Genomic DNA, 13613 nt, shown 5'->3' with positions numbered 1-13613 from the left:
GCCGGAGAAAGGACGGAGGCATTGATCGCTCCCGGGCCGCGGCCGCACCGCCGCGCCGCGGGGCGCTCCCGGCCAGCGGGCCCCGAGCAGAGAGGGGACTATTTCCCGGCGGCGGCGCAGGGATTGCGGCGGGCGGGTGCGGCGGCGCCGGTGGTGCCGCGGGGGGGCGGGAGGAGCCGCGGCCGCGCAGGGCAGGGGCCGAGCGGGGCCGGGCCGGGCCGAGCGGGCGGGGGCGCGGAGCGGGAACGGGAATGGGGCCGGGCCCGGCGGGGAAAGCCGGTGCTGTCACATCGCTGAAATCACACCGAGTGTGAAACCGTGCTGGTTTTTCTCTCTTCACATTCAAAAAGTGATCGATTTATTTACCTGTTTAGTGCCATTCCGGCGCGTTGCCGAGTGTTGCGGTGTTGCCATCCAGTTGATCTCAAATCTTCACGTTTTGTGAGGTAAAAAACGGCTGAGATGGGCTCTAGATCGAGCCTGAGTGACAACAGTCTTGCTACTTAATCCGGAGATGCATTATTGGTGTGGTTTCTTCTGTGCAAATGCATTTCATATTCTTGTGGCTATGTTTTAGTATGTGTTATCAGTATGTTTAATGATGCAGTGATAGCTTGTCAGTCTGATTTCCAGATGTAGGGGGGAAAGTATAAACTCAAATTGCTGTATATGGAGCTGAAGTCTCATGTTTTAGCTAAGAATGTCTGAGATGATCCATTACCCTTTGTCACATCTCAGCAATTCTTCCCAAATTCTGCCCTGGCGACTGTCTACCCCAAGCTGGATGGTTTGTTAATTGATTGATTAATTGATTGATTGAAGAGCACTAGCAGGAATAGTGGGATAAAGGAGAGATGACTACTTGTGTCCTTACTTACGGCTACTAGGTGTTCATAGTGCCTTATAGTGACATTGTAACATGATGTAATTAGTCGTATTTGCTGTTTCTTGATACTTGCCTTAAAAGCAGCCCATTATGGTTAAATCATATACTTTTGAAAAACCTTTGGTGTATGTGTGCTTCCTAGAATATGTCAGGAAAATATTGTCAAGACTTTTCCTGCTTTGGGAATTTAGTGGTCTTTGAAGAACTGTTTTTGTGACGACTTTTAGCAGATGGCTGTCAAAAATGCGAGTAAACAAGCTGTGACTCCTCTACACTTGCTGTTTTTCAAGAGCTGGAGAGAGGGATTAGCAAGGAGAAGGTAGGAGCAGTGGTGGTTGCCTGCCTGCAGGTGCCTCAACAGCTGAGGATTTGCAGTCTCACAGTTTAATGTACACAAAAGAACTGACAATGAAAAAACACTGAGATGCCAGAGCCAGAGGAAAATCTTGAACCAATGTTTCTACTTTTAAGGCATAAAATCATGAAAACTTGCAGGAAATTTGGATTTGTTGTTTTAGTTCTCTTTGAGATTTTTTATTTTCTGTGGATGTGAAATTTGAGCATACATGTAGCAGCTGCATGCACTTCCCTGACAGTTCTTAACTACTGATAAAAGCTGCTGGAAGTTTTAGTAAGCTGTTACAGCTTTCAGGAATGCTAAGTTCTTGCAGGTGTCATGAAAGTAGCCAGCAGAAAGGAAGAAAGATTCGTTGTAGCATGGTTTGGAGGAGAATTGTCTGAAGAGCTTGACTTTTTCTGTTTCTGTTATTTTGCATGGCTGCTGTGGATCTGTGTTTTGGAAGTTACAATAAAAGGGCATAGGTTCACTTAGCCAAGCACTTAGATATTAGCAGATGTGTGTAAAGATTTTTTTTCCTCCATGCAGTCTGGAAGTTGCTTTGGGCTATTTCTTCCCTTGGATTCTTGTCTTATCCTTCTCTTATGTTTTAATTTTTGTTTGTTTGTGTGTTTGTTTGTTTTATCCCTCTCTCCACAGTTCCTCTGACACATTCAGTATATGGGTGCTTCTGGATTAGATGTGACATGGTAATCAAATAGTTATTTGTGAGATTGGTCCTGCATTTGTTATAGAAACTATGCATAAGGAGTTAGATTAATAGTTCCAAACCCTTGCCAAGGCTAGGGATGCCATTCACTAGATCAGGTTTCTCAGTGCCCTATCCAACCTGGCCTTGGACACTTCCAGGGAAGGGGGCATCCACAACCTCTCCTTGCCTTCTGTTGTCTCTTTTCTTCTGTATATCCTTCCTTTTCTGTATCCTTATTTGTATTTTTTGTTTCTGAACATAATCCCTAGAGGGCAGCAAAGTAAGCAATGCCTTCAGAAGGTGTAAATTGGGCCAGTCTAAAGATTCTTTTGATGAGCCTCTCATTTTTTTCTTCTTGGACATTATGCTTTCCCCTTGAAACGTATTTCTCAAGTCATAGCTTCAGGGGGAAGGTTTGTGTTTGGGCAGGAGGGCAGGGATCCTTGGAGTACAAAGTGGATTGCAACAGAGAGGAAGGGAATTGGGGAGTGGTCAGGTTGCAGACAAGGAAGATGAAACAGTTGCTTCTTCCCTTTTAGTGCAATTGCTAAAAAGTAGAAACAGAAGCACAAAAGGAAACAACTTTCCCTATCCTTTAATTAACTCAGTTTGAAACCTACATGGCTTCTGGGGATGCTCCACACAGGCTTGAGACCTCTTGCAATTTTTGTTAGTGTGGGTTCTTTTGCTAGTGTGGAATTCAGTGCTTAAAGCCAGACTGATTAGAGTGTGGACTCCTGCATATTATTACCTTACAGTGAGGGTTAATTAACAGTATTAAGTGTTGAGTGGTGAGCTAGGGGAAAGTAAAGACTGTTTATTCAGAATAAACTATATTCTTAAACCTAGGTTTTAGCATGCCAGGATTACTATAGAATCATTTAGGATGGAAATGACCTCTCAAATTAAGTCCAGCCATTAACCCAGCATTGCCAAGTCCATCACTAAACCACATCCCTAAGTGCCACGTCCATGCTTCTTTTAAGTACTGCCAGGGATGGTGACTCCACTGCTTCCCTGGGCAGCCTGTTCCAGTGCTTGACAATGCTCTTTCTGTGTAGGAGATTTTCCAAATATCCATTCTAAACCTCTCCTGGTGCAACTTGAGGCTCTTTCTTCTCATCCTATCTATTATTACCTGTGAGAAGAGACCAGTCCCCACCTTGCTTTAGCCTCCTTCCAGGCAGTTGTAGACAGCCATGAATATTCCCCTCAGCCCCCTTCTTTCCAGGCTAAACAATCCCAGCCCACTCAGCTGCTCCTCATAAAATTCATGCTCCAGACCCTTCACCAGCTTTGTTGCTCTTTGGATGCTCTTCAGCACCTCTTATATGCTATGCCCATCTCACCTATGAAATTTCTAACTCATTAAATTTTAGGTCGAGGAAAGGATTGTGGATCACATGTTTGGCTTTTTTATCTTATGGTGACAGTTTCATGCTTTCAGGTTTTTTTTTTTTTTTTTTTTTTTTTGGAAGAGCATTTTGACAGTTTCCTGTCTTGGGAATGTTGCTTCACACTATTTAAAATCTGTGTCTTTAAATATTTTTGGAAACAGGTCAACAGATTTGTGATGCTTCTCCAGAAAAATTATAGATAATGTGTGTCTTGTGAAACCCAAGAAAATAGAATGACCGTGGAAACCTTTTGGCAATATCCAGCCTGAAAACTTGTGCTTTGATGTGAAGGTTTATAATTGTTCCATAAAGAAAAGTAAGCCCTTTGTCACCATAAACACATTAAGGAAAGCATGCCTGGGATCAAGGTAATTTCAGATAAATTTACACTGCTTGGAGTCTGTTCACGCCTCTGCTAGAAAATATATAGGTGTCATCTGTCAAGTACTGTGTTACTTTTATATTAAACACATCTAGGTCTGCTGGGTGGTAAGTGGGAGGCTTAGAGTGGACAGGGTGAGATTTATTAGTTCTTTTACTCTGGTGGTTGTTGCTGTGTTTCATTCAGCATTCTTGAATTTTCCAAAGACTTCATGTTTTAGTGGAACCAGTGGAAGATAGTGGATTTTCTACAGCTCTAGAAAATCAGGCCTTCAGTCTCAAGCTAGCACTTACTAGTATTTTTGAATTTTATCTTAATGTTTTAAGGTAGAAATTAGTAAAAATGTGTTCTATAACTGGCCAATAAAATGCCACAACAAAGCATTTGCTAACTTCTTTTCTACTGTTAATATCTCCTGAGATTTTTTTCTTTGCTTTCTTTCTTTTTGTAGTGCTGCCTTCCAGTTAATGGTTTCAAGAGTTATCTGCTTCCAGATCTGAATGGAATTCTTCTGCTTCAGGACAGTTGGTAACTTATTCTTGGGAGATGGAGAAAGTTGCAGTTCCTTTGAGAAGTCTAAGGACTTCAGCAGTTGTAGACACTTTAAAATGCCTGTCACCAGGTATCATATCATGCTCTTCTGAAACCTTTGCCAAAATTTGAGACTCAGGCTGTCTTGTACAGTGTTAGTGAATATACATTGCATGGAGTGGCTGTGTTAGGACTTGGCCCTCTGTTAAAAATAGTATTTTGAGATAAATTATTTGTTGCACTGTAGTAGGGCTTGTTCAGGAGCAAGCATAATGGGTTAGTGCTTACATCCATCTTGCCCTGTGCTTTGATCCTGACAGTTCTACAAAGGAAACTCATTTTGGAGCTGGTGCCATAATCTCCATTCTGAGTTGGCAAGAAGCCTGTTCTTGGTCTTCTAAAGATTTTTACTCTGAAGTGTAATGCTTGGTATCTTTAGAAAAAAAAATTCTTTCTTATGAAACTTAAGAAGTTATGAGAACTTCTGTTCCACCTTTACATATTTGTAGATATTTTTCAGTGACTTCCTACAGGTGAATTTTACTGACACTATATGATTATATTTTTTTCCTTAAAAAGACATTATCTTCTCTTTTTCTTGACAGAAGGGACAGGTGTGTTCCTGCTCAGCCCTTTCAGTATCATTGTTTCATTTCTCTTCAATTAATCTAAATATCTGGTGAGCTGTACTGTTTGCAAAGAGAAAATAGGTTCTGTGTCTGGTTGATTATGATGCCACACTGTGGGAAAAGCCTGAGTGTAGCTGACAATCTTGTGTTACATAGGCAATTCAGGACAACAGGTAATTTCAGAAAGTCAGTTTACAGATATCATTTAACCCCTTATATTCTTACATAACCTCTTTAAAGTAAATTTTTATAATAGCTGCCAGTATGTCTTTGAATCAGAACATTGACATTCAGTATTGTCAGTGAAGATTCTCAGACTGTGTATGAAGATCTTGTGTGCATGGCTGAGATGGTAGCATCTCTTTACAAATAACTGGGGTTTAGGGCCAGTTGTTTCCCACAGACGGGGAAAAAGATATTTTATTTGTTTTGATAAGCTAGTGTGCTTTTACTTTGTCCTGTTTCACTTTTGCACAGTTGCCTAAACTACTTTTCATAGGACTGTTCAGCAGAAAGCAGAGATCACCTAATTGATGCTTAAAGCTGTTGGATTTCTGTAAGAAATGTACTTTGGTTCTCCTGCATGGTGTTTACATTTTGTGCATTTGTTTGTCATGGTTTGGGAGGGATTTTGTTTGTTTTTTTTAAATGCAAAGCAAGTGCTTTGATTCCAGATATTTGGGGAAACTGTGCCAAACTTATGCTCTACTCTTTCTTGTCAGGTTGTCTGTCGCTGTGCTGACTTGAAGAGGTGACCATTTGCTGTGAGTTAATAATCTTTATGTTCTCTCCTATGGATCTCTCCTTCCTTTCCTTCTATGAAGCAACATCACAAAAGGAACACACTGGGCAGGATTTTCTCCTTGCAGTTAATAATACCAAGCATTCATTTTGTTGATAACAATACTCTTTAAAACACTACAATAAAAAAGGAAAATGCTTTGCTATGTTACCATTGTTGTGTGCTTAATCCTGAAGAAGGGAGAACTTTGCTCCTAAGAGTTTACAGTTTGTTTGGGATCCAGCTAGTGTATGTAATTGGAAATTGAATTTCCAATTAGAAAAGGAAAATGAAGGGAGAAGAAAGGAAACATCAGTAATATGTTAACATGGACAAATTATGTAAAATTACTGTAACTCTCTACTGCCCATGTTCAAGATACAGAGTTATTGCAGGAGTAATCTTGGGGGGTCTGAAAGAACCAAATGCTAAGAACTTTACTTGAGAAAGATGATGTATTTTGACATATGGAAAAAAGGTGCAAGGAGTGGTGTAGTAACCAGTAGGGGCAGCTTTTTTTGCTGTATGTCTTAGGCCTTGAACTGCCAGGACATTTCATGCTGCAGCATACTGGCACTTTCTGCTAAATTCTGCCCCCCATAGCCTATCCTACCTGGCTTATTGTGGTTTAAGGGTGGGTGGAAAGAGGCAGGCATAAAGTGGAAAATAATGCTCTTTAGGACCAAAAGAAGGTCCCTGATGTGTTACAGGAGTTTGTACTTCTGTTTTCTATCTTGTTGTTTCTGTAGAAAAGTGTACACTGTTTCTTAGAAGTCCCTGTGTTATGCAGCTGTGCTGGGTTTTGAAGGTCAGTGTTGCTGACTGTGTAGATATCAAAACACTACTGCTATTTATCTTTTCCTGCTCTAACTACTGTTTGGCTTATGTAATGATCCACAGTTCAGATACACAGGTGAGGAAAGATCAGCAAGAGGTTCCATTTTGAGAATATGTCTAAGACAGAGTTCCAAGCAACAAAAATGTAATTATTAATGAATTTTTCTCATAAAAAGTAAGATTTATTTTTCCACATGGAAATTGTCATTATAATACCATTTCACTAGAATTTCCTAGGAGTACATGTGGTTCTATTAAAAGTATCATGTTAGAAAAACCCAGCAGCTCAACAACAAACAAAACAATGTGGCTGTTTGTGACTCTTCAAGTTGTATTATACAGTGTTCTCTCCTCTCCTGTATGAGGCAGATAACAATAAAACTGAAATCTGCTATTTTGCATTTGAGGCTATGGATCAGTACATAAAGGGTCAATCTACAGTAACAAAATTGTCCTTGGAAAGAATGCACTGTTCACAAAATTCACAAAAAACTGCTGGAGTGTTTGTTATACTGAGAGGAAAAACAAAAGTTCATGCCTACACAACTTCAGGGTGAAAATGTTGGATACCACTAGGACCTTTGCTATTGCTGGTTTCCACAGTTTTTAGAATAACAACCAATCAACTTCACTCTCTGCCAGTGCTTTAAATTTTCTTAGTGCTGGAGATGATGTTTTTACTTGGTCTTATATAGTTCAATATCTTCCATTTAAATTGCATCCCTTTTTGTGAAGGTGGCTTTTATCCTCAGTTATATTAAACTAATTAAAACTTGAAATATGCTATAGTGTGGAAGCCTGTTATGAGGTTCATTTGTGTTAGACACATATTGTTCTAAAAAAACCAAAGAGATGACCCAGGTTTCAGAGTTATACTCTGAGCCCACTGCCAGAGATCCCTCCCTATGGATACTGCCAAGAGCATTTTTGATATATGATGCTCTGCTGATATTTATTTGTTGTGTAAACATACTGTTCTTACAAGTGTGTTCTCACCCCATCCACTCATTCCCTAATTTCACCTTCCCATGTGCCATGTGCTGTATTTTAGTTTGGTAGCTGCAGAATGTCCTGTTACTTCTCTGTACTGTGTGACTTTACTCAGAGGTTTTTGTATTAATTGACTGGTAGCTATCTTTCTTTAATGATAATAGATGGAAGCAAAAAAAAAAAAAAAAAAAAAAAAGAATCCTGTTTTACTTGCATTGTAAAAAAAAAAAAAAACAAAACCCAACAAAATTAGAAAAGGCAAACTTCCCCCCCCAGCAAGTATAGAAGTGTTTATGAAAACCAATAGCTCAAGTGTTACTAGGTATGAAGGTGAATCCAGTGCTGATAAAGACTGTGGAAAACACTGCTTTTAAGATATGATCAAATTTAGAAAATTAGTAATTTTTTTCTCAGTGCAATTGCTGGAGATAGCAATAAGACACTAGTTAGAATGAAAAAGCTTGTTATCACTTTTAAATTTTAAATGAAAAAAAAAATGGGAGTCCTAAGCTAGTTACAAAACCAATTTCCCTCCCTTTCCCTCCCTTCCTTGCCAGATTTATGCTCCTCAGTTGTTTGGCTAATTCTGCTTTTCCCTCCCACTGTCAAAGAATGCAACAAAGTTTTGTCTATACAGAAGGCAAATACTATGAGTAATGTAGTCTGTTGACATTAGCATTTTATCACATATTTCCTGCTTAATAAACTCAAGAAAAATAAGAAATAAAGTGAGAAGAGTTTAGTCTGCTTTTTTGTCCTTCTCTATTCTAGGGTTTTATTTGGAGGAGAGATTGATTTCTGGCTGTTGATAAACCTTCCATAACTGAAAAAGTACAAGGAACTAGTACAGTAAAGTCTTAAGGTAAGAAACTTTATAGAATATGTGACTTCCCAACAGGAATTCTGAGTCCATGTAAGGTAAAACCTATTAAATATAAGCTCTGTGCAAGAAACTTACTCATTGTGCTGAGGATAGTTTTATGCTGGGTACTCTTCAAGGTGTGCTTCTTGGAGAAGCTGCTGGCAAAGAAGCACTAGCACACTCACAGGTAGATGCTTCTCTCCAGAAAGCAAACAATGAGGCTTTTAAGACTGTTGGACTTTTAAAATTTACCCAAGAGTTTAGGCTATGTTATAATCTGGGAAGTCTGATTCAGTATTATTTGGGAATTCTCTGTGTATAGTAGAATACAAAGAAAAAAAAAAAAAGAGGACCTGCTAGCTAGCACAAGCATATTCATAACTAGGAGTTATTTTTCTGAATCTGGGCCTAAACCATATAATTTTCAGTTTTATTCTTTGGACAGTATATAGTGAAAACCTAGAATTAAAAGTGTTTTTAAAAAATGTTGTTACATTAGAGACTACTAAACAACAATTGAGAGATAAAGATGTAATTAGTAACAATACAGTAATTCAGCCTGCAGAGCTCCTTGCTCCTTTACAAAAAACAATCACCCAGAACTATGGGTTCCTAGGCTTATTGTGGGCAGGGCATGCAAATAAAATTATTTGTTACAATTACTTAGCAGGTCCCTGCATTCTGTTAGAATTCAAGCATCTGAACTGCTTAATTTTGCCTTGTTTTATATTGACTGAGAGACACAGGAAATATGAGGTCAGTAAAATGCACAATAGAATTGTTAATAAAAAAAAAGCCTCTCACCAAACCTGGAACCAAAGAAACCATGGGTATTTCTATCCCTTCTCTGGGTAACATCAGTGGATCACTCTGCCTCTGCTCTCATAATAGCTGTTGTCCCAAACAGGGTGTGTGAGGACTTTTTTGTACTGGGTTCTGGGGGGTTTTATTTTTTCCCTCCTTAACTCTGGAAATCCAGGATGCTTCCTCCTGTTGAAATAAATGGAGATGGACATGCTGTCCAATTGAGGAAAAATTTTCTATGCTCTTTTGAGGTGTTCTTTAAGAAGGAACAGTTTCTCCCTGTTAGCCCACACTCCAAATGTTAGATGTATAAATAAAAACTGGCTGTGTACTCCCTCATCAGTTATATTTTGAGATTTTATTTTCCTTCCTTTCAGAACATCAGATTTTTTTAGTTATTTTTCCACAATTGTTATCCATAAAAAGTCTGGAGGAAATTCAATCATTCCAAAACTAGAAAAGTGTTAATATTTACTGTTTGACAAATTTGTTATGGCTGCTTGGAAATACTAACATAACTTGGTTCCTAGGTCTACAGTCTGCTGTGTAACTGGATATTTCTTTGAGTTTATAGAAATAATTGGACCTTTAGGAGCCTCAGGCTGAACTTTACCAGTGTCTTGAGACAGTGCATAAAGAAATTGAGCAGTGTCAGTAAGATGCACAGGTGTCTTCTCAAATTCTTTCCTTTTGATGGGCACATGCTTGTTAAACTACTGCCTTACCTTAATGAAACCTTAGTTTTAAGGGCTTATGTTTCTCATTGCTCTTCCCACAAATAAGATAGCAAATCAAGTTAATCATGAGCAACTAAGTATTCATGGGTGCTTTTAGTTAACAGGAGGCCTTTACCTGCATTCCTTTGGGGGTAAGAATTTGTACAATGATGACTGCTTTATTGATTTGAATGTAAAAATAAATAAATAAAGTTACAATTGTTTTTCCATCTTAGCTGGAATTCAGAATTTCTCTTTTTTTTTTTTTTTTTTGTTTAGTATCTATATGGCAGCATAACTTGTGTATTACCTTCTGTAATTTGTTATTCTATCAATTACTCTATTTTATTTTGGCAGTTTATCAAAAGCCATATGGTAGTATACAAATTGACCTCAATTTAAAGATTGAATACTCTTCATTTTCAGAGTTGGTGGTAGTTTGTTCTAACTGTGCTATGATTATTGGTTTTGACAGTTTATTTTTTACAGAGAGCAAAAGGAAGCATACAAGACAGAGAAGAAACCAAAAAGACCTTAAATAAACCAGCTATTTTCAATATAAACTAGCTAAATCCTTAGCCTGTGAGATGTCCCTAACTACCCCTAATGCTTCTTAACCCACTTGATGCTGTGACAGTGAAATGACAAGTCCCAAAGTACTGGCAGAGTCTAACAGCAGAAGCCTTGTGCAACTTTGGAAGAACTGGGTTTGTCTAGACTGCGAGGCAGCAAGAGCTGACAGATGAGCATCACAGCAACTTTTCATGTATTTGAAAGCTTGCAAAAGGGTTGGTGATTTTTGTGACTGCAGAAGGAAGAGTTTTTACTGGCTTCAAAGACCAGATGACTTAGTAGCATTTTAGGAAAAGCTTTCTCACAAGATTTGTTAATGTTGGAACAGATTGCCAGGAGGCTCTGATGGCTGACAAAGGGAAAGTTTAAAGTTAAAAAAGTTACTTTAGCATCTCTCAAGGGTGGACAATGTAACAAAGTGAAAGAAGTGAGCTCTGTCCAGTTCTCAGTGTGGCCATGGAACAGGAGCTTAAGGCTCTGCAGCCAAGGGATGGTCAGTTACTGGAATGATTGATACTATGTATCCTGACCTAGGGGCTTGTTCAGGAAAGGATAGGCTGAAACAGCAGCATAATGCAGGGCAACTGAATGTCTTCTATTCCAAGCTATCACCTTTTATATTAGCCTTAAATTGAAGTGTTAGGTGTTTTGTTCTGTCCAGTAGGCTTTAGCAAACATGCAAATTAAGCAACTCCAATTTTGAACTTTGAAAAAAAATGATAGCTGAAGAAAAATAACTCACTAGTAATGAAGTCAGACAGCATATGTGTCCTGTTTCAAGTGGGGCTTTACCTCCAGCTCTGTATCATTTGCAAAATTTACAAGTGATGGTGAGAAAATAGAATTGAAAATAATCACAGTAAAACATCACAGTGTCCTTCTGCTCTAGTGGTGAAAAATTCATACTGCCAGCAAGAGTCATATTTTGCAGGGGGGAGAAGGTCTAAAGGAGGTAGAAGATATGGGAGGAATCTTCCATTTGTTATTGAGTCTAGCAGAGATGCAGTTCATTTCCCCCAGAGCAGCCCCCAGAGCTGTGCTGTGCATTGGCAGCTGTCAGGGTGCCCATAAGACACACCAGTGTTTTGGCTGCTGCTGAGCAGTGCTGGCACTGCTGTCACTCCATCATCTTCCCTTCACTGGGAGAGTGGTGTGGGCAAAATCTTGGAAGGGGACATAGCCAGGACAGCTGACCCACTGACCAATAATATTCTATACCACGTGATGCCTGCTGAGATACAGAAGCTAAGGAGGAGGGAGGGGACATTTGTTATTTACAGTGTTTATCCTCCAGAGCAACCACTGTGTGCTGAAGCCCTGCCTCCTGGGAAGTGGTAAGACATCACTCACTGATGGGAAGTATATAATAAAATCTTTGTTTTTTTCCTTTGCTTGTGTGCACACTTTATTTTTTCTTTTGCTTTAGTAACCTGCCTTCTCTTGACCTACAGGGGTTTTTCTCCATCTTATTTTGTTGAGGAGGGGAGTGATAGAGCAACTTGGGCACATGGCATCCAGCCAAGGTCAACCCACCACAATTTGCTGTAGCATTTTAGTAATTTGCAATGTTACTGGGTAGATGTAAACCCAATGTAGATAAAATAGTACCTTTGACATGAAACCTGTAGGGTTAAGCATGACACTGAAAAATTAGGTAATCAGAGACTGGACCACACAATGCAACATAAACTGCATAGACTGCAGCAACATAAGCTACACTTCATGGAGTTCCAGAAAGGATTCTTCAGTTTCTTACTCTTATGTCACCTTGTTCTCACTTCTGTGTACTTGCTGATGCAGTTTAAAACCTTTTTCCTGTAAAGGCCTCAAAATTCCTGTAATGTACGTCAGCTGCCAGGTGTCTCCTAAGTCACAGACATTCCTGCAGAGCGCAGCAGAAGCTCAGCATACACTATTCCTCTGGAACAGTGGCTTTGAGGAATAATGAAACATTACTCCACATTCCAGTTTTCTGAACCTCATTCCTGGTTATTAGCAGTTTTGTAAATTCAGTGTCAAAGGCTACATTTACAATTTTGTCAGAGTTTAGAATCTCTTCAGGTTTGGCCTGTGCTGCTGAAGCTAGCAGGAACTAAATAAGCTGGGGTCTTTGTGTATGAATGGCTGCTAGGGATACTTAGATATGTAAAAATGCAAATAAATGCTTCTATGGGCTCTTAAACCCCAGCATTTCAGTGAGAGTTAGTGGCCTTCTTGCAGCTTCAGGCACTTGATATTTTTTCTCCTAACCTGCCTCTCTTTGGCAGCAAATACAGGTGTGTTTAATTTAGCATACAGATTAAAAGAGGCTCCTGTGGCCTGCCTGGCAGCTGGGCTGGCCCATGGGGGCTCTAGGAGTTCCCCAGGTGCCTGGCTGTGTGAGGGACTGCTGGCACCAGGATGCTCAGGGACTTGATCTGTAGCTCCTGCTGTGATTAAATTGTCACCTGCCTTCACCCCTGGAGTCTCTCACTCTTCACTTTAAAATGCTGTGGGAGGCTGGTGGCAGGGAGATGAGACTTTTCAGGCAGTGTTGTGTCACAGACAGCGTTTGGTCACAACTGTGTGGCTGAATTGGATCATGTGCATGGCTGTGCTGGAGCTGTCTGGCTCCTGGCTGTGCTGTGGTCCTGGAGAGAGCAAGCTGGGCAGTGCCAGAACTCTGTGGGAACAGGGGTACTGGTTAAAAATCCCGGGTGACACACTCACACCATTGTGTTTGCCATGCTTTACTTGCTCACACTGTGAGAAATGGCTTTTCCTCAATCACATGAACATTCAGAAACATTTTCATGTCTCCAATACGCCTTGAGCTGCGGAGCCTGAAGGTGCTGCACTTAATGAGGCATTACAGCAAGTAAATGCCAGCAAGAAAAACTATGTCTTCTAAATTTAAAAGATCAGAGTGTTTCCCATTTACTGATAGATTGGTAGGGGAAAAGAACAAGGTCGATTAATCTCCGAATGAAAACTTGATCTTAGGTGAGTATCTCAGAGAGTTCAAGACCTGTCAAAGATTATATTTAAGTATATATATTTAAGTTTGTCTCGCTGCTTCCACGGAGCTGTTAGTCAGTTAACATAATACTAAGTAGCCTTCCGACAGAAATCATCGTCGGGAAGCGGGATGAGGGCGGCTTAGCGGCGACCCACGCGGGGTGGGATGCGGCGGTGCC

At 39.9% G+C, this 13613-nt stretch overlaps 1 long non-coding RNA gene across 7 annotated transcripts; it reads left to right on the top strand.

Moving 5' to 3' along the window:
• Positions 1 to 239: 239 nt before the first annotated feature.
• LOC306798524 lies at positions 240 to 11828 on the top strand. Of its 7 annotated transcripts, XR_013773379.1 has the most exons (5): positions 2046 to 5638; positions 6405 to 6463; positions 6556 to 6637; positions 8254 to 8331; positions 11718 to 11828. It is a non-coding gene; the product is annotated as an uncharacterized lncRNA (long non-coding RNA). The 7 variants fall into 7 exon arrangements; XR_013773380.1 differs by lacking the exons at positions 6556 to 6637; positions 11718 to 11828 and adding an exon at positions 240 to 441 and having other exon boundaries at positions 4209 to 5638; positions 8254 to 8654; XR_013773381.1 differs by lacking the exons at positions 6556 to 6637; positions 11718 to 11828 and adding an exon at positions 240 to 446 and having other exon boundaries at positions 3494 to 5638; positions 8254 to 8654.
• Positions 11829 to 13613: the final 1785 nt, after the last annotated feature.

This window comes from Erithacus rubecula (genome assembly GCF_903797595.1).
Source record: "Erithacus rubecula genome assembly, chromosome: 2".
Lineage (NCBI taxonomy): Eukaryota > Metazoa > Chordata > Aves > Passeriformes > Muscicapidae > Erithacus > Erithacus rubecula.
This window is presented reverse-complemented; position numbering and strand designations above follow the sequence as displayed.